The following is a 19,376-nucleotide window of genomic DNA, read 5'->3' as shown; positions in this document are numbered from 1 at the left end:
AACTCAGCTGCTGAGTGTGCAGTGCTGTTGTTTCTGACATTCTGCTGTCTTGCATTGTACTTTTGTATTTTTCTTGTCCTTGCCCTGAGAACAAGCGGTTGTGCTTTTGTGCCTGTGTGGAACTGGAGCCTCCCTCATTCGCCATTGCTCAGAGCACTGTCCCCAGAGACTCTGAGCTGAGCCTTAGGTTTCAGACAGCTTGGAGTGTGTTTGGGGATCTAGCATCTTCACTCAGCTACTGTTGCTACTGTTCTCTGCGACAAATTCCTGTGAAGTGCTTGCCCTTAAGTGTTTCCATTGCTGGAGATCCAATTTCCAGAAAGTCAGCTGTCCATTAAATAGTGGCTGCACAGCTTTTTTGGTCTCAGATCCCTTGTTCCATTTCCATTGAGAAAACTGACTTCAGCTGAGTTGCTCCAGGTACAAATCAGTGTGATAGAAGGCAGAATTTGTCCCTTTCTTTTTTAGCCAAACTGTGTGCTTCCAGTGCCTGGAAAACTGTAATCTTTCCTCTTTCTGACTTGTTTGATGCTTATCAGAATCCCCTGAAATCTACAACAGGGATGAAATAATCCACCTTGCTTGCTGCTTAAGTGATGTACTACCACATATTTAAATACTTGCACTGCTGTCCAGCTTGTTATTTCAACAATTTGCTGTTTAAATACTCCTTCTGCAGGTGAAATACCTGTAAAAAAGCACATGTAGGAATTTGTGCCTTCCTCAAAGGCTGAACACCTTTGCTCTTGTTTGTCTCTTGCCTTTTATTTTTGCTTTCTAAAGCACAACTTGTCCAACTTGCCTATCTCATATTACCCTGAAAATCTAACTATCAAATGTCAGCTTCCTTTTGAGTCAGCTGGTAGAAACTGGTCTAATAGGCTGGAACTGGGAAAGGGTGGTGCCTGGTGGCTGGGGCATGTGCATTGTTTTCCTTTGCACTAATCCAAATGGAATGGGATGAATTTCAGAGCTCCTGAAAATGAGATATGATTTGGGTCCCAAGTAAAACGTCCTCCTGGTGTGTCCCACATCGGAATGTGGAGTATTCCATGCTGCACTCCCTGGGGCAGTCTGGCACTGCTAACAGGCAGCAGTTGTATGTCTGAATTTATGCCAGGAGCAGGTTAGCTGCAAGGAGAGACCAGATCAGCCCCAGCTACTCCCTGGTCCTGGGGCAGCAGCTCTTACTGTCTTAAAGCAAAGCTTGGGCGTGCCTGAGGCATAATCTCTGTGTGAAGGATGGTATTTATGTAGAATATAAGTGATGATGAGCCTTGTGGATATGTGCCAGGGTGACACCAGCCTGTTCTTGCTCTAGCTATCAGGGGGCTTGGCAGAACTCGGGACAGGGCTGCATTTGCTCTTGTCGTGTGCACAAGAGCCACCCAAAATTGTTCCATGTACTCTCATTTACTAATGCCCATCCTACAGTGAAAGAAAATGACTGCCTTTCTCACCAAGAAGCCAGGTATGCAAGCATAACACCTGACAAACCAAGCAAACAAAAATTAAAATCCATGTAATGATGCAATGTGGTCAATTAATGAAACCACACAGATTCCTGGGTTTGCCTAATGCTCACCCAGCTTTCACAGATATTTACAGCATTAAAATTTCCTTGATCTGGATTCAAATTAGAGTTTATGTTCCCCCACCCTATGAATTTTCTCATCTCAGAGAAAGTTATTGGAGAAGATCAGATATATTTAAATTCCTGTTTTACTAAAGGTTTTGGGGTGCAGAAAAATAACCTGTAACCACTTCTGTCTGTTTCTTTATTATTTCAGTCATTTAAACAGCTATTCTTAGGTTCAAGCAAATGAAGCTATCCTGTTTTCCATAGTTGCATAATTAATCTGTAAGAACCTTGACATTTCAAAGAATGTGCTGTTTCTAGCCTTTGTTGGTATCTGCATATTTCTCTAGATTTCTGGCCTGATATTTACACTTAATGAATGAACATGAACTCAGACTCTTGAGGTCTGATCAGATTTTTTGTGATTGACTAAGCCACAGAGGATAAATACTTCTAGGTATTGTTTCCTTTATTAATATCTAGTCTGCTCCAAGCTGCAGCAGTGAAGAATTTGCTGGATCCCTTAGAGGTTATGAACAGTTCAGGATTTGGGCCTCTTGGCTGCAATAGTGAGCAGGAAAACTTTCCATTCTGGTATTGTCTGCCATGCTTCAAACTGTAAATTTTGTTACAGCACGAAACTTTGTGGCCTTTTCAGGACCATGGGTGAAAGAACAATGAGACAAAGCTGGGCATTTCTAGGCCCATACAATGAATGAAATCACAGTTAGGCCATTGGTTGTACATCTCATAACGTGTGGTTTTATTGGCAGATGACTGAAAAATGGAGAAATTTACTTTTGGTGACTTTTTTTTCATTACCATGAAGACCAGTACTGCTACCCCAAGGCATGTGGTACAAAAACAATCGCATTCTTCCAGTCTGTAGAAAGTGCAAAGAAAAAATGATCTTTCTTTTTTTTATCTTGGTATGCTAAAGTGAATTGTGTACGTGTCTCTCTGAAGGGCAGTTGTTCAAGAACACTGTTTGTTACCAGAAGTCCACTGAAAAATTGCAAAGAGTTACCTTTTGCACCATGAAATCCCCAGGCCCCCACTGGGAAAGAAGATGCTGTATAATTCAGGGCAAGGATCCAATGAGACATCACCCAGACTGCAAAACCCTGGCTAGTGATTATATAAAATCCTGGGAATTAAATATATAATATAAAATATTCCACTTTCTGGTGAAACTGGGGTTCAATGTGTGTAACAGAAGAAGGTAAATGACCTCAGCATTTATTGTTCCATGTGTTTAGGCAGCACTGCTTCCCTCATGGATTACCTCCTGGATCTCTGGTATGGCTGGGTTCCACTCACAATAAAAACAGCTCTAACTCCTCTGACTGTGGCTCTGAGAGGAGCAGAGCTGGTTGACATGAACTTCAGTGATATCTGGACCTGGCACAGGGAGAGCTGCAGGAAATCCCTGCACTGCCAGCCTTTAAAACGCTGGGTGCTGCTGGCTGATGATGAGCTCATGGTGGGGTGCAGACTTGTTAGAGGGAATATTTCCTCTTGGCAGAGAAATTCCCTTGGGAGGCCCTTAGTGAATCATCCCCGGGAGACTTCGCTGCAGCTGCCAGGAGCATCTCTGCCATCTGGGCAGATGTGGGCCATGCCCTGCCCTGTGCATGCCAGACAGGTTTCTGGGGCACCACAGCAGCCCAGCTGTTGGCACAAACAGAAGGAGCTGCTCAGCAGCAGCTGGCAAGGGCATCCCAGCAGGGCAGACCTCACCTGCTACCAGACACTGAGCCCACTGATCCAGAGAGTGTTGGCATTTCAAGGTTAAGTGTACAATCTGGAGATGTTATGTGGGAGAGCCATTCCTGTGCTCACAGGGTGTGTGCCTAATGTGTGTTTAGCTTTACTAAACACATACAACTTTTCTTCAGTAATAATGCTGCATGGATGCAGTGCTGAAAATGTTATTTGTGGATCAGGAACGATGGATAAGTGTCTGACAATAAACCTCTGTGTGTGTGTAGATGCTGGTGTTGAATTATCAGTGAAAACTGATAATTCCCCCAGAATTAAACAGTCCTTTAGTGGATATTAAGGTATTTCATTGAGATCTCATGTGATTTCATACCCTGGTAGCTCCACAAAAGGCAATGGAGTGGTCTGTGCTACTAGAATAAAACCAAAACATTAAACTTAATCTACTCATAAAATCAGGGAAAAACTAACTAGTTCTCTTTGGTCTCTGTGTGTGAAAGCCTTCTGTCTGTCCTGTAAAAACATACACAGATTCTTCCAGGGCAGAAAAACTGGAATTAAAATTGGGAAGAAACTATTGTTGAACAGAAAACTGCCCATGTTGCATTTCTGATAGATTTTAATCTTTGACTAGGGGGGCACCTCTCAAGAGTGGTTCAGTTTTGGGTTTGTCAGTCTTCTGGGAAGAGATTGTCACCATCTGCAAATGCAGCAAAAAGTCTTATAGAATATTTATAAGAGAGTATGTTTTTGTTTCACTGTATAACTCTGGCAAAATAATGTTCTTAAGAACATACAGCAGTTTTTGTAGGTAGGAGGTGACATCATAAAACCTTTTCATGAGAATTGGGTGAAAGTATTTGGTAGAATCAGTAATTTATTCTTAAATACTATGGAGAATAATGCACTTTTGATCATTCAACCAACAATCTGGTTTTTAGCATTTATTTTTCAGTAAAATAGATGAAATCTTACATCTGGGTGTTTTCAAAACATCATTAGATCTGCTTTTATTTTTTCCTTGTATCATCTTAGGACATGCTCTAGGACTAACAACACAGGCTAATCACGGACAAGATGAACACACAGAAATAAATTCAGTCAAAAAGGGTTATCAGCTGGTCACTGCTAAATTTGGATTGGACTAAAATGGAAATTCAAGTATTTCACGATTTTGTTGTTCTTCATGAAGCAGTGAAGTATCAGAGTGTCCAGTGCAGAAGCTTTGCTTTACCCCTGTGTAACTGAGCTAAGAATTCTGAATGAAGGAAAAACTCCTGTGCAACCTTTTCTCATGCTGAGACAGAGCTCTAATACAATCATCATCAAACATGCCATAATATTTGCAACACAGACATTCATTTTTGTAGTCTTTTAGAGAGGTTATGAGAAGTAAACTTAGAAACCTCATTATTCTTTACTTTCTTTTTGAATCTATTGCAGGTAATAATTTTTCTCCCAACAATAGACTGTAATTTTGTTATGGCTGCAGAAATTTCTGTATGAATGTGCTAACAGGCATAATTCTCTAATAGCATGATAGATCCATAACAGATTTAGTTAATCTTCTGCTGCATTGTCTCTGAGCTGTGCTCATTAACTACAGTGAAACAGCACAGGATTATACAACTTGCCCTAAACTGCTGTGGCTGGGACCTGGCCTCATGTAGGGGCTGCCCCAGTGTCAGGTGGAGTCAGATCACAGCTCCCATCAATGTCACTGCACCAAATCTGTGCCAAACAACTGCGGCTGCCATGGGGGCTTCAGAAGCTTGGGAGGGTTTGTGTTCTGGCTTGGTTGGATACAGGGGAAGGAAGGAAAGATCCCTCAGGTCCCTGCCCCAAAGAACACACAGAATAAATAGCACAAGAAAATGGGCAGGAGCAGGGTGGCAGGATCACCACTGACAGGGCGATGAGATCTCCTGCCAAAAACTGCCAGTATTTCAGACTGTCCTGCGGATTTTAAAGGATTACATTTGGCTTGAAAGAAGATACTAAAAATTGCTAAGAAATATGGAAGTATTTAATTTCTTAGCATTTTAAATGCAAACAAACAATTAAAAATCCCTCAGTATCATAAATTGGGTTAGGCTGAGGATATGGTTTATGGAAATATTTCCAGTTCACTTTGTTCAAAATCCCCCTGAGTGTCAGCTCACTCTCAAGTATCAGAATTGCTGTGTTTTAATACTCAATCTGCCTTTCTTGCAAAGATTTTTCGGGTAACTTGCATGTATAAATTTCAATCAGCATTCTCTGCAGGACTTTTTAAAAACACTACTGAGATCAATTTAAAATAGTATTTCCAATGAAATTTTAAGCTTCCTAGAATTATTTTCAAAAAACACTTCTCATATACAATTATGTTCTTAAATTGTTGTCCATATCATAATAGGGAAGAGAACAAAATTGCTGTTAAATGAAAATATAGAACGATTTTGTACTCATTAAAGAACAGGATTGCAGAAATGGGATTGTCATATGACACATCACTTTTAATTTCTATAAAAAAATGTTCCTACGGTATATTTTGAAATTCTTCAGGCTGGCTTTGTCTGCAGAAATGCAGGAGTTAGGATGGCTGAAATGGGAATGGGGAGCAGTGCGTGGGATGCAGGTGGATGTAAGGAAGGGATCCACCCTAACACGCCCCAGCATCAACAGGTCACTGGGGAGGAGTAGGGGACAGGTCACTGGGGAGGAGTAGGGGACAGGTCACTGGGGAGGAATAGATTACTTTGCTCTCCCTTCTTATTTCCCTTTTCCTTATTTTGCTGCCACCCTCCATCCATCCCCCCAGCTGCCAGGCAGTTACACCCTGCTTCTGAAGCAAAGCTTTTCCATCTCTCCTTGGCCTTCCCAAGCAGAGAGAGCCACAAGCCCCTTGTACAAGGGGCTGTGATGCAGAGCTTGTGGCACATGGCACAATAACCTGAGTTAACCAGAGTTTAACAGCTCCAGGGCTGAGTGATGCTGCTGAGGAGGCACTGCCTTGGAGGAGATCAGGCTGGGGCTTTCTGTGCAGCTGATAGAAGCTTCCCAGAGGCAGAATAGGATGCTAATGGGATTCTGGGGTTAATTAACCCCAGATAATGAGGTTAATTAAGAGGGTAGCAGTTAGAGATAGAATGTGACAGGTTACTGATGGCCTACCAAGATCTTGTATTGTGTCAGAGACAACTCTGCGTGTCAGAATTTGGGATTCCAAAGCAGGAACTCATTTAGGGTTCCCTCTCATCAGCAGGAAGTCACTGTTTGATTGGTTTCAGTGGTGAGGAATCATTTGGGTGACAGTGATTACAAGATGAGTGGGAAAGGAACGAGTGAGAATGGCAGGATTAGATGTAAAAGTCCTCAGAGAGAAAATTTTAGAAAATGGTTAATAACTTGGGTTTCTGAGGTCATTTTGGGGATTGAAATGCATAAAATGTTAAACCAAACAAAATCCCAAAAGTTGTTCTGAGGGATTGGGCAGGAAGAGAAATCAGCAAATTCTCTGATCAGAGGGAAACTGAACAGTAGTAAGTACTATGTCTCCATCAGGAGTTTAGGTAAAAACTGTACAATGATGCAAAAGAATGAACAAGGTAGAAAATGAACCAAGTATAAATAAGACACAAGGTTAAGGATGATTGGCATGGACATGTTGAAAGAAAGCTGGAAAAGCTGAGGCCCAACATTAATTACCAGAACATAAAAGCTGAGTAGAGGGCTAGCATCCTCACAGAGGAGATCCCAGTGCAGGAACAGCAGCCAGCCCAGAGCAGGGAAGGGCTGAGATGAAGAACCTGTGGGACTGAAGTGTCAGGGCATGAGGATTTTCATCAGACTGAGGAAGGATTCCTTCTTGCCCCTTGATGTAGTCAGAGATGCCCACTGGAAAGAGCCACTCTGTGCCCTTGCTGGCCTGGAGGCTCAGCCTGGCTCTCTGGGTGCCACCAAGCAGCCTGGGGACAGACAGCAGCCAAGTGCTTCCTGCCCTGGGCCCTCTCATCCAGCCAAACACCATTCATGACAGCAGTGAAATGTTTGAGAGTTCTGCTTTATTTCAAACATGATCTAAATTGGTTTCCAGGTTTGGGGACTGAGTCTCTGCCAGCTATTTTGCATAAGCATTGTCTCTTTAGGATAAAAAAAAGGTAAAATTTTATAAGTTGCAAAAAAATACAAGAAAAAAAATTAATTTCTTCACACCAGAGAAATGACTTGCTGAGTAGTCTGCACTAGTCTTTTGTTTAATCAAAGCAGTATCTAGATCAGCTGTGATGTGTTTTCCAGGTATCTTCAATTGAACTGTGGGAAAATCTTCAATAAACCCCTGACAGCCCAAGAGACTTGTCCAGCAACAAGTATTTTAAGTAAAAATGCAAATATGCAAACCAACCCTTGGGCTGAATAGGTTGCAGCACTTGCAGTGCAATCAGCAGGATTTCTAAAACCTGTTGGCAAACTGCAGTTCCTTGTTTGTGCCAAAGCCATGGCTTTACTCAGTGTTCTGTGAGGTCTCAGAAGCCTCAAGAGGTTGTCCTGCATGGCTCAGAGTGTGAAGCCAGCACAAATCTTCCTGGAGAGGTTTTAGCTTGGGGTTCATGTTTTGTAAGGAGACAACTGCCACTTCCCAACTGCTGCTAATAGACATGTGTGGTCTGAAAGAGACCCAGAGCTGCTGCTGCCCGGTAATATCAGGCTTTTTCTCTGCTTGTCAAAAGGGTTATTCTCACAATAAGATGCAGTGCTTGCCAAAGGAATAAAAAATGGCAGTTTTTACTTTAATGGGAGCAATTTGAGGAACTGGAGTTGTTTTAGGAATGCACTCCAACGCGGCTGGAAATGCATTAAAGGTGCTGGTGTCTGACTTTGTTGAAAATGAGGAGGGCTGGCAGTAGCAGTAGCCAAGCTGAAAGTGAGTGCTCAAGGAGCTCCAGCAAACCTTGAGCATGGTCTGAACAGTTGCTGCAGTTTGAGCAAGGAGACTTTAGGGTAGCGTTGAATTTTTTCCTTTCTAAGCAGTAATTTTTAATAAATATGACTTCAAAGATTCATTCATGCCAACTCATGTGTGTATCTTTGCCATTTCCATCCAGCTCAGTCATTCCATGTTTAAGTAAATATTGTTTGCAGTGCTGCTTGTGGGACAGCCCTGGTGAGTCAATGGCAGCAAGGGGCTGGGACTGGATTGGTGTTTGTCTGTGAATTATTGGAGTCATGTCTGGCAGAAAATCACGTTTTGGTGGTTGCAGAGAAGATGAGCTGGTGTCTTGGAGATACTGCTGGGAGTGCATTGTGGAGTATTGGAACACTTTCCCTGCAGAGAGAGTGTCTGGTACTGCACAAGTCTCAGCAGCAGCACAAGGAGTGAATGGCAGCTCTGGAGACTCTGGCTCCTTTGTCTCCAGCACAGGCACTGCCCAAGCAGTAGCTTTGAGTCCCTTCTCACTGTCCTTGTCATGAGATGGAAGGGCCTTTTTCTGCCTTGTGATGACTTGTCCCCCTGGCAGGTGACACTCCAGAGGGCCCTCCCTGTCCCATCCTTGCTGTGCCAGCATCAGCAGCACAGCCATGGCTCTGGGGGTGAGCATGACCTGCTCAGATGTGCTGAGGTGTTGTCTGCTACTACACTCTTATTATGGATGGCTAAAACATCACAGCATCTCTGAAGGACAGAACTGGTGCATTTTAGAATCCATTAGCCCTTTAAAAGTAATTGGATATCTTCTCATCTTTGTTAATTTGCAGCCTTTGGTAATTCACACTGGGTGATCTAGTCATTAGTGCAAATTATATTTAAGAAGTAGAACGTAAATATATTCTGTTCTACAAAACCTTCCAAGTATGGTAGGAAAACAGTTGTGCTGCCAGTTACTTGATTTGTGTGGTATTATATTAAAGAAACCCTGGTAGAATTTAATTTGGTGCTCTGGGTTTATGGTGTATCACAGTTTATGTTATCCTCAAAGAAGTAAAATTTAATTATAACTGAAACACTAAAACAAGTATTTTAAAAAAAATTGTAAAAAAAAATATTTTCTTTTTCTCTTTCAATATCTTGTTGGAAAGAAGAAATCATTTCTCACTGATTTCTTTCAGAGTAGAATAATAAATACACTGACAGATTTGCAACACTATTGTTAAAGACTGTAGAATTCTTGTCTCAAAGAGCTCCTCAATTGCTACAGTAAAAAAAAACCTTGCAGCTCTGGTGCCAGTATAATATTTTTTTGCCATACAAATAAAACAGGTTTTTAGCTACAGAGTACTTGTAATAAAGGTGTTGTCAGATCAGAAAAGAGGGGTTCTTCATTAACAGATTCTGATATAAGCTGATGTTTTTCAAATGGATACAATCAGAAGAATGCTCCTACAGCTTTAAAAGCAGAGAGTGCTAATGGAGAAAAAGGAAACTGAAGTTAGAAAATAAATTAAAGGAAAATAAGATATTGGAGAGTATTTTTGTAGATATAGGGCTGACATGAGGACAAAAATGCATCTACAGATCTTTACTTTTGTGTGTGAACCATTTAATACAGGATCTCAAGCAAGGCTAGTGATAATAAAGTGTAAATTCAGAACATATTTCTTCAAAGTAGCAGGCAGAAAAGGACAGGTAAAAAAAGCAGCACTGATTTTTCCTAAGTTTTTGTTTGTTAGTGGTTTGGTACTTCAGCTCAGAGTCAGGGCAGTAAGGGAGGCTACAAATTAAACCTGCAGTGCTTAGGATGCAAATCTCTATTCTGTGTTCTGGAGAGTAAAAGGACAATTTCCTAAGTAATGAAACTGGCACAGCAGTGCAAATTCCTCTCTGTTGCTTGTCCTTCTGTTATTTATCAGGGAAATTAACAGCTGTATTTACAGCCTCTGAAGTACTGGCTGAGGGGGAGCCCTTGGAGACTGCAGAAGGCCTCCTGAAGGATGGCACCTCACACACCCCTCCTCTGTTAGCTCAAAGGACATAGGACATGAAATGAGAGCAGATTATGGGTGCAGCATCTGCAGCAGTGTCTGCCACTGCTGCTGGAATGGGGGACCCAGCAGCATCCAGCAGCTCTGTCACCAGCTCCCACCTGCTGCTGCCAGCATCCCAAATTGTCATATTCCTCTGCTCTTTATCTTTCAAGACTAAAGGGTTTTTTTCACAGCTTTCTAAAAAGGTGGTGTGGAGAATCAGTATCAATAATTATTGATATTGCTGGGTTTAAGCTACAGCAGGGGTCACTGGAGGTCGCAGGTTTGGCAAGGGAAGGAGGACACTGGTGACAACAAATGGCAGGTTTTTTCCACATAGAAGAAATGAGATAATTCACAAGGAGACCCAGTACAAATTAACCAGTGAATAGATGTATTATGGTCTCCCTTAGCAGTCCTGAGTTTGTCTCTCTGAGAGAGCAATCTTTCCTCTGCTTACTTCACTAGCTGCAGTGGAGAGTCTAAGGCTGCCCCTCATCACTGTCCCAAGAATTTACACAACAAATTGTTCCTCTTGAACTCAGGAAGCAGGTGTTGGGCCTTCCCAGCTTGAATCTGTGAGGTGAAATGCCTTCCAGGATACTTCAGGGAATTTCACAGGGTCACAGAATGACAGAAGATCCTGAGTGGGAAGGGACCCACAAGAATCCATGAAATAAGAGGAAGGTAACCCTGCCTTTTAGTAGCAATTGGCAGATTAAATCTGTAGTAGCTATGGGCAGCTGGACCTTATAAGAAGCATTTATAGCCCCTTTAACCTTTTCCAGAGTAAGCTCTGTGCTGGCACAGGAGTGGTTGTTCTAAAGGTGTTACAAGCAAGTGTCTCAATAAAGTGGGCAGGGAGGTCAGTAAATGAGTGGGAACTATTGCAGAGACCATATGAATTTTGTGCTGGCCTCCCCTAAAGAGTCACCTTCAGAAAAGATTAAGTTTTGTCATATAGCCCAGTAAAAAAAAAAAAAAAAAAGAAAAGAATGAATTTTCCAAGTCAGAATGTCAGAGAGGAGAACCCTGGTATACTGGACAAAATAATACAGATTTATTCACACAGACATGGGGGAACAAATCCCATCAGCTTATTTATCATCAGCTAGTATTTGACTATGTCTCTTGGAATAGTTATATTAGAAGATTGTAGACTTCAGCTGCTGATAGTTTGTACTAAATCTGCTTTTGCTAGCCATGTAAGTCTGACATAATTGTGTCAGACAACAAGCTGCCATTTTATGGGCATATGCTTAAGCCATTGCAATGAATTATGGCACAGCATATCCCCATTATCCTCAGTCTAACTTGTTGATTGAAAACAAAATAATAAAGTGTCTACTAAAATGGTGATGGAGGTCAGACTCTGACCCATATTTAATGTTGTTAAATTACCAAATGGCATCAATGGAGCATGGGTTGTCATCTGCTGACATCCTCTTCAATAGAAAGCTGAAAACAGGGGTCTGGGCTGCTAGGAGTGGATGTCAGAGTCAGTGGGCACTTGTAGACATGCAGAGAAATAGATAAGACAAAACAAAAGTGCCCAGTGTGATTCAAGGACCCAGACGCTGCATTTTCACAGAAATGAAGCTCTGCTTTTCTGTGCTGGGAAGCTGTGGCTGCAAACAGCACAATTGTCAAAACATGCAGCCTCATCTAACTGTGTGTGTGATCACTCAGGTGTGTGCTGGGGAGATCTGGGGAGCCTCTTCCAACCCCAGCAGACAGGAGAGACAATGAACTGGTGCCACAGAGTCAAAAACTCCAAGGGGCTGCAAGAACAGAGTGAAACCAGAGCAGTCAGAATCAAAGCACAAAAAGGAAGTTGTGGTTTTTTCTCAGGGAGTCAATACCAGTCTGAAAGGGTGTGTGGTCGTGTGCCTGCACTCCTCTGGAAACAGCTCCATGTCATTCCAGGAGGGCCATGGCCAGCTCCCATCAGGTGCATCCTCCCTCTGCCACTGGGAATGATCTTGTCATTACTGGCTGATGCTGCTCCTTACCTTCAGAGGAGCTCTGCATTGCAATAGCTATTTCAGCTCATAGGAAATGGCATTTTCTTATTTTTCTGTGTAGTCTGCTTTGTGCAATGGAGAATCAAACATTGAATTTAATCATGATATGTATTCCCTTGGATACAGTGGCTAGTCTGGTGTATTTAACTATGGCACCATTTCCTTTTCTGCTCCTCCGTTCTCCCCCAAAAAGGAAAAGAGATTCTCAGGCCTGTCATGGAGGTTGAATTGTCATCTTGTGAAATCCTTAAGGTTAGATTATTCTTTGGGTTAAATTTTTCTCCATAGCTTCATACTTTGGAATAATATGCCATATAAAATTTAGGGATGAAATTGAAACTTTAGGATGTAGTGATCATTCAGTATATATTTCACTCCTTTCTCAAAAGCAAAGCCTTCATGGTGTTCCTTGAGTCATTTTGTTGGTTTTGGTTGGTTGGTTTTCTTTCCTTTTTCTTTTATTCTGCACATATATTTATTTTCAGTACCTGGAGATAGACAAAAACAAAAAAAGAGAAGGAAAGAGAGAAAGGAAATGGATGAGACAGATCTCAAGACATACGAGCATGCAGCCCATGAGGTGAATGGATGCACCAGCATCCTGCCTAGCTGTGCTGGATCACTAACACTGTCTCAATGGTGCCATTTGAGAGCTGTTCTGGGCATCACCTTCCTTTAGGAAACACCCCACCTCACCCCTGACCTTATTTTTTGAACATAATGTTAGAGGATAACCTGGAGGATAGAAGGTAATGGATGGGAACCAATTTAATCTGAGCGGTTGTGAGTGTTGGATGAAGCTGTTCTGACTGCATGTTGACTTTCCAGGTAGTGTCAGGGTACAAAGTTTTGTTCAGATTTCAGAACTGCCATCAGTTCAAACTGCTGTGACAACACATCGAGTCAAGCAGGGATGTTCCAAGCCTCTCCCTTAACCATCCTGACAAAGCTGCTATTTATCATCCCCAAATGCTGGTGTTCATTTCTTGATCAAATCAGTCTGAGTTTTAGATGTGACAGAAATGCCATGCAGGAACTGAGATTACTAATATTTTTTGTTGCAGTTGGTTTTTCTTATTTCCCCTTCAAATTATGACTTTAGAGAAAATCTCTTTAAAAATGCAGCTGTGTTCTACTTCACGCCATGCTGGTGTAGCTTCATTAATTTAATGTTGTTCCTCCTTATTTCTGGGTTACTATCAAAAGAATACAGCTAATTATTTTTGAACACAGAAACAGCTCTGAACAGGTCACACTTGCCTCTAGCATATACTCTCAACTCAAACGAAATATGTTTTGATATCTAAAAGAGTAATTAAGAAAAAGTTTCTTTGTTATATGTCTCCATTTTATTGGTGTTTGAAAATGCTAATGGTGAAGTATATCATAAAAGAATAACTTAATTGTGCTTGGAGTCTAACAGAATATAAATAATACAGGTTTTCTCTACAAAATTAAGTAGTTGGTTAAAATATCAATAAAATATCAATTTATTAACCAGAGACCACTGAGTTGTTTTCTAGCTATTGTGGGAGAAAGCTGAGGGTTTATTGCTTAAATAATCAACTTTCTACTAATGACTACTGCTCTTAGGAGGGAGAAGTATCATTAGAAAAAATCTTTTTTGGTTTTTTATGTATATTTCTTCCAATGTGTGTAAATTGCTTTATAGCTCATAGTTATAAGTACTAGTGATTAAAAATATTGGGCTATAAAGTCAGATTCTTTAAAAAGTAAGACACTTTCTGGGGTGGGAGCATATGTAAGCATATTTCACAATATCTGAAAAAAGGTGAAAATGCAGATCTTAATTACTTGAATAATGTATTTTCATGTGCCTGTGCTCTCTAGTGCCAACTGCTTGACAAACCTCATGTCATATAGATGATCCCATATGTAATATAATTGGTTTCAACTACAAACTGCCCACACAGGGAGTTAAATGTGCTCAGATCTCTTTTGGAAGAGGCCCCACATTGCAGAGATGATGGTTTTGGTCCAACAGCTCAGTTTTTTGCTCATGCTTTCAGCCCACAAGTGAACCCCTACTCACAAGTGTAACTCATGTCAAATACTTGGTTTAGGTTTCTTGGTTTAAGGCCTATTCTAAAAATGTCTTCCAGCAACCACTAATTTGGGCCTCTCTCTCCAATCTAGTCCCCAGTTAGTAACTCTCCAAGTAATTTTGGTTGTTTGCATTGTCAGGGAGAAAACCCCCAGAGTGATGGTTGTGTGCTCCTGTGAGCACCATTTCCCCCAAACACCCATTAGTGCTGCAGTTTGTGCTCAGGAGGGCCACACACACAGGGGACCATGGTGTTTCTCAGCCTCCCCTTCTCCTCAAAGGTATTAAACTCTGCATTCCCCTCTCCAGACTTTCACTCTACATCTCTCTGGGCTCCTCAGCCCTCTCTAAGGAGCCAAGCTGGCCAGGGACCTTGTGTTTTCCAAGCTCTTGCTGGATGGCATCCTGCTGCTCACCTTCACCAGGAGGTGACATTGGATGTCACTTCTTGCTTATCTCATGGTGACTGGGATGTGGAAATCACCCTCACAGAGCATATGGGGCATGAGAATCACAGAGAGCTGTGGGATCCTGTAGGGATAACACAAAATAAAAAAGATTTAACCTGGGGGGACTTATGTAGTGTGGCTTAGGGAATGGGAGATGGCTCCAGGGCACAGAGGGGAAAGCTGTCAGGCTGGAAATAATGGGGTTACAAGAATAAGAAAAGATGAGCCTGATGTGACAGAGAAGGCTTGGATATACATTTCAGCTTTGAGTGCTTGGACAAGCAGAAATTTCTAATAGCTTTTGGCTTTTTCCATTAGCAGCTTTTCAATGCAGCACTCTGAAAACAAGTGGTTAATCCGGCAGTGCAATAAATACTTTTTCAAGCTACAGATGAGAATCTTCATCTTTCCAGGGCGGAGAGCCTCCTGCACTGAGTGGAACCATGGGATCTAAAAATAACAACTGCTTTGTGCCCTGCTGTTCTTGGGGAGAGCCAACAAGGAAAAGCTCTTTTACTTTGCCCAAAAACGGGCAGCAGGTCTCACAGTTGTCTAGGGAAAGCAGAAGGGAGTGAAGAAGATGGCATTTGCATTTTAACTACAGACAGGGGAAACAGATGTTGGCAGAGTTGAGTACTCAGAAGTACAGGGGCTGTTCAAAGTTGCTGTGGTTTTTAGTCTTTTTTTAATTTCTTTTTTTTTTTCCCAGAGAGGAAAGAAGGGCTCTTTGTTTTGTATTTGTGTTTACTCAGAAGGGACAGCACTGGGGGATGGGGGAGGAAGAAGGGGCTTTGAGATAGTACATGAAAAGGAACATGAAATGTGCCCTAGGGTTTGCTCTACCTCCTCACCAACACAAATTCATGCCTGGCTCAGGGTGTCCAGACTTTGTGTCTGAATACTTTCAGCAAGTTGAAAACAGCCTTGAGGGGTGTCAAGTGGGGTGGAGAGACTGTCACACAGAAACCACTATTTGATTAGTTTGGATACACAAGTGCCTTGAAACCTGCTGACTGCGAGCAAAGACATGTAGAAAAATTAGGATTTCTTCCTTGTTTAACTCTTGAAACCCATAGCTTTTCCTTTCCACCCTTTAATTGGGAATAAAGCAGCACACTGTTCTTTGAAATATCACTGTAATCAGCCCTCCTTTGTCCTCTGCCCCTGTTTCTGGCTGGAATACAACCAGTGAAACTCTGTGGTACACCAAACCAGCTGCCAGCTACATAGCAAATTACTTTCTTGCAGACTTAGGGTAAACAGAATACATTTTTAAAAAAAGTGAATAAAGGTAGAAGTAATGTAATGTATTGTATAAATCCCAGAGATTAAAGAAGTTCTTTTAGAGTTAGGAAGCAGCAAAAAACTATCAGTGATTAAAATTAGAAGAATTTTCATAGTACTACTACTAATTAATGTGTGAAATATTCTGAAAAAAGCTTTTGAATTATGTATGATAGCTCATTGCTTAACTAGAGACAAAGAAACTTGGCTCTTAATTCTGGCAAAGCCTTTATTATGCAGGCTTTTGGTAAATCACTCCCTTCCAGTTTACCCTTTAGTGTCAATGGGGAGCAGAAAAGACAGAATTCAGATGAAGCCCCAGCTCTTGGCAGGGAGGCTGGAACGAGCTGATCCTTCAGTTCCCTTCCAGCTCAAGCTGCTCAATGAGGACATGAGGCAACACCCAGCACACATTTCTATCCCAGGTAGCAAAGTCACCTCCAAGTGACCAGCAAGATGCTCAGGCCTGGCCCCTCGTTCTTCAAGCTGCTGCCTTTGCTGGCAGAAGAAGGTCCCAGCTACTCCAGAGCTGTTTTCAGCAGCTGAAAACATGCTTAAGGAGTAGGGCTAGGGCAGCACTTCACCCATTCTGCAAACCCTGTGTTCCCTTCCCTGGCAGAACAGCTCCCTGCCTGTCACCGGGATATTTTATGAAAAATCCCTTCGCAAGGATTTTTTTCTCCTGCGAAGATGAGAAGCCTCAGCTTCTCCATGTTTTGCTCCTCTAGAATGTGGTTTGGAGAATTGTTTACCTAGCATGTGAATTGTTTTTACTTAATGACCAATCCCAGTCCAGCTGTGTCAGACTTTCTGGTCAGTCCCAGGTTTTTATTATTCATTCTTGTCTAGCCTTCTGATGTATCCTTTTTCTTTCTTTAGTATAGTTTTAGTATATAATTTCTTTTAATATAATATAAATATCATAAAATAATAAATCAGCCTTCTGAGAACTTAGAGTCAGATTCTCATCTCTCACCTTGTCTTGGGACCCACAATACCTGCCTAGTGCAGATCAGGGCATTCCTTGCTTGTCTTTGCAGCAGATCTGTTGAGTCCTGCAGGCCTGCATCTGTCTGCTATCACATTTGTGCCACAGACCAGGCATGCCTGGATCTACAACTTACAGGAATACCCTGTAAGGGAGGAAGCAGCCACTCGCTGCTCCAAAGTGTGTTCATTTGTGTGACAGGGGCAGTGATAAATCTGTTCTGTTCTTCCCATCTAAACATAAAAGAATGTACTTTGCTGGTTTTTAACTGGTGAAGGGTCACAAGACTTTGAGAGATACACATTCACAGGCATCACTTAACAACATATTCTATAGTGTTGTGTCTAAAACCCATAAAAACTTTTCCCAGCGCTTTGGTTTTCCTATTTTTATTTACGTCATTTCCTAACTCCAGTGCTTCTGGGCTCCTGCTGGAACAGAAGGTGCGTTCGTGGCACTGGCGTTGGTCACCATAGTTACTGGCTGCTGCAGGGAGGAACGCTGCTTCCATCTCTGCGACTTTGGGGAAGCGGAATCAGACATATGATAACCCGAAAGAAACACACGAAAGCGAGACAATCGAGGTTCTGTTGCGCTGGTTCGCATTACAAACGCCTTGCGGCTGACTCATGCGGCACTGAGCGTCACTGGAGAGCGAGGTGCTGGTGATTAACATTCATGGGCAGTAACAAAGGCAGGAGTGAGCCTGTGCTCCTGGAACAGGATGAGCTCGGTACTCTACAGCCCCCGCAGCCAGAGCCGGGAGGATGCGCTCAGTGCCGGGGGGATGCGCTCAGCGCAGGGATGCTGAACTATCCCGTCCTTAAAGGATTCTCGTCCCTGTTAACCCTATCTGCTGCTTTAGGGAGTGATTTCCGTGCCACAGCAGGACAGTGGGCAGGCTGGGCAGAGGGAGGATTGTGCTGCTGTGGGCCGTCCAGAGGTGCCGACAAATGCAGGCAGTGCTGCTGCCTCTCTTGGAGAAAATGGAAATATGCACAAAGCCCGATATTCGGGTTGGTTTTTACTCAGCTTCGTGCTCTTCCTCTTCTGGAGCTGTGTGCTCTGAGCGAGGTGGGTGCCCGATCTCATGTGCAAGCCAAACACAGCATCAGCAAGCCCTTCCCACTGCCAGCTGCCCTGCCAGCCCCTCCTGGCTGCTCTGTGCTTCCCAGCCTAAACTCTGGCTGCTGCCTGCAGGGTTAAGCGTGCCTGGGTGGTTCTAGAGACGGGCAAGTGGGTGTCAGGTCAGAGCAGCCAGGCCACCACGAGGGGAATGACTCTGTGCAGCTGGTCCATGGCCGCTGGCCAGCACTGCTCCATATTCGCTCAGTTTCCCTGGGCAAGTCTCCTTGCTGATATCAGGGCTGAAGCAGAAGTGTATCTGCAGCTCCTTCTCTTCCCTGTTCCTGTTTTGATCTAACAATGCTGTCTCCCACTATTTTAGGAGGGAAAATCCTTTAACTGCTGCTCCTCTTACTCTGTCACTACTGTTCTACCAGACTTGTAGGCAGTTCAAGAGACATCTGAGCAGCCAGATCCCACTTCAGGCTACAGAAAGGGAAGCAAACATGGCTTTCTAAAGTTTGGGGTTTTTTTTATTAATATGAACTTAATGTTTGAGTGGCAGAAAAAAAAAATAATTCTAAGCAGAATTAAAACTAAGTCAGGATTGCCCATCTCCTGTGGATTTAGGAACAAATGAATGTATTTTCCCTGATGGGGAAAATAGTGACCATTTGCTTTAATTAGCTAAAAGAGAGTCTTATATAGAATTTCTGTCTTTTGGAAGTAACAGTTTAATTAACACCTTGAACTCTTATCTGGTAGAATCTAGCAAAATTAGTTCATTCTTGCTGCCTCTTTATGAATAGAGGAATATTTTATATGGTACAAATACTAAAGCTTGTATAAGACCACAATAACAAGCTGCTCCAGGCTACAGACTCCTCTTTTGGTATTCCCCAGAGCACCTCACTGAGTCTGGGTCTGATTCACTCCTATTGACAAACTACCTCCACAGAGCAACCAATTTCTGTCAGTACCTTGGGCAGAAATTTGTGAGGCTTTGCTGTACTGTGCAACTGGAATGCTCAGTGTGCATCACCAGAGCTTTTTGGAATTAGTTTCAGCTGAAATTACACACAAAATGATGAGCTCTTTTCTTCCCAAATTCAAACACTTTGAAAGCTAAGGTAAATATTTCTGGATAGAGTGAAGAATGATGAAACCTCCAGGGACACTGGCACCAAGATTTATGGCTGAAAAAAAAAAAGAAACTGCTTTGCTCCTGATAATGCAGAACATTGGGGTTTGCTTC

Source organism: Molothrus aeneus, chromosome 8 (genome assembly GCF_037042795.1).
Source record: "Molothrus aeneus isolate 106 chromosome 8, BPBGC_Maene_1.0, whole genome shotgun sequence".
NCBI classification, from domain to species: domain Eukaryota; kingdom Metazoa; phylum Chordata; class Aves; order Passeriformes; family Icteridae; genus Molothrus; species Molothrus aeneus.
Note: the sequence above shows the minus strand (reverse complement) of the source record.